Raw genomic sequence first — 2,369 nt, 5'->3', positions numbered from 1 at the left:
TAGAATCAATGCAAAAAAATAAAATAAAATAAAAAACGTCAATACATGAAAGGAAAAATAGAAAAGAAAAGAAACTGTTAACAACTCTTCCACTCTTATCAAACTCACCACATGCAGCGCCGTCACCAACCACACTCCCAGCATGCCATGCAGAAAGAGAAAAAAGAATGAATCACACAMCCTCTCTTGCCTCTGCTCGTTTCTCTGTCTGATGACGTCACTGTGACGTCATGTTATATCATTAGCATATATTCTGAAATGACTTAAAAGACTGTCACATTCTGTCCTAAACATTCATTTTGAATTGACCTGCAAAGAAACAAGATGTTAACATTGGGATTTCTTCTTGGCTATTCAGTCACACAAGCTGTTAAAACAGTCCAAAAATTCTTGCCAGTGTTTACCAAAAGGGAGGGAACTGAAGATTTAACTGAAACACAAAAATCTAAAGGAAAACAACATGCAGATAAATCTACAGAGATTGGAGATAAAAACTTGGAAGATAGAGAGTTTAAATCCAGTTTGGAGAACAGAGACACTGACATCAACATACTCTTATCAACGGATTCATACAAGGTCACACACTACAAACAGTGCCCACCTAACACCAGTAAAGTATATTCCTACTTTGAATGTCGTGAAAAGAAAACAGAGCCTGCCACTGGCAGAAAAGTTAAATATGACACAACCGTATTTTATGGGCTTCAATATATCCTTCAAAAATACTTGACAGGAAAAGTAGTGACTCCAGAGAAGATTCAGGAGGCAAAGGAGTTATACAGAAAACATTTACAGCTTGATATTTTTAATGAGAAAGGCTGGAATTACATTTTGGAAAAACATAACGGACACCTGCCCATTGAAATCAAGGCCGTGCCAGAAGGAAGTGTGATTCCCAGAGGCAACGTTTTATTCACGGTGGAGAATACAGACCCTGAGTGCTACTGGCTCACCAACTGGGTGGAGACCATCTTGGTTCAGACCTGGTACCCCATCACTGTGGCGACTAACTCCAGAGAGCAAAAAATGATCCTTGCAAAGTACCTTCTAGAGACCTCTGGGAGCTTAGAGGGTCTGGAGTTTAAATTACACGACTTTGGCTACAGGGGTGTATCCTCACAAGAGAGTGCTGGCATTGGAGCCTCTGCCCATTTGGTTAATTTTAAAGGTACAGATACAGTCGCTGGGATTAGAGTCATCGAGAAGTACTATGGGACCAAGGACCCAGTTCCAGGCTACTCTATCCCAGCTGCTGAACACAGTACCATCACTTCATGGGGGAAGGACCATGAAAAGGACGCCTTTGAGCACATTGTTAAGCAGTTTCCCAATTTGCCAGTGTCCATAGTCAGTGACAGCTATGACATATATAATGCCTGTGAAAAGATCTGGGGAGAAGACTTGAAGGGGCTGATAGAGACCCGTGGTGCAGATGCCCCCCTGGTGGTTCGACCAGACTCAGGAAACCCACTTGCGACAGTTTTAAATGTCTTAGAGTTACTGGGTAAGAATTTTCATCCACAGTACAACTCCAAAGGTTATAAAGTTCTACCTCCTTACATCAGAATCATACAAGGAGATGGAGTTGATATCAACACACTGCAAGAGATAGGGGAGGGGATGAAGCAACACAAGTGGTCCTTAGAGAATATTGCATTTGGGTCCGGAGGAGCTTTATTGCAAAAACTGACCAGAGATCTGCTCAGCTGTGCATTCAAATGCAGCTATGTGGCCGTTAATGGACGGGGGGTCAATGTGTTCAAGGATCCGGTAGCAGACCCCAACAAGACATCAAGGAAAGGTCTCCTGTCTCTGCACCGTAAACCGAATGGAGAATTTATCACCCTGGAGGAGGGCAGGGGTGACTTGAAGGAGTATGGCGAGGACCTGTTGCAAACAGTTTTTAGGAACGGAAAGATTCTGAAACTGTACACATTTGATGAAATTAGAGACAACGCAAAGCTGAAAATGAGCCTTGAGTAATTTCAATTTTTAGCAATTTTGATGATGATGTTTCTTAGAATATATAATCTCCATGGCAACAGACACTTCAGCAGTGACATCATCAATGGCATCATCAGTCTGTTTCTTGAAAGTTTACACAAGCAAAGTGTAAACTTTAAACAGTTCAATCCTTCTGCAAGTTATCAGTAAGAGGCATTCAATGCTAGTGTGAATGCCTATTGCTGATATGAGCACAGGCCTTTAGTTGTGCTTTTTATTGTGTTTTAATCGTTGTTTTTATATCTGTGATCTGTTTTATTGTTTTTAATTTGCCTGCCTGCCTGCCTGCCTGCCTGCCTGCCTGCCTGCCTGCCTGCCTGCCTGCCTGCCTGCCTGCCTGCCTGCCTGCCTTCCTGGCAGAAGGT

General features: G+C 42.4%; 1 pseudogene; it reads left to right on the top strand.

Moving 5' to 3' along the window:
• The first annotated feature begins 324 nt into the window (after positions 1-324).
• Positions 325-2,062, top strand: LOC106526760 (nicotinamide phosphoribosyltransferase pseudogene; annotated as a pseudogene).
• The last annotated feature ends 307 nt before the right edge of the window (positions 2,063-2,369 follow it).

The sequence above is a fragment of the Austrofundulus limnaeus genome, unplaced genomic scaffold, assembly GCF_001266775.1.
Source record: "Austrofundulus limnaeus strain Quisiro unplaced genomic scaffold, Austrofundulus_limnaeus-1.0 Scaffold293, whole genome shotgun sequence".
NCBI classification, from domain to species: domain Eukaryota; kingdom Metazoa; phylum Chordata; class Actinopteri; order Cyprinodontiformes; family Rivulidae; genus Austrofundulus; species Austrofundulus limnaeus.
The sequence above is the reverse complement of the archived record's forward strand: the minus strand, read 5'-3'. Positions and strand labels throughout refer to the sequence as shown.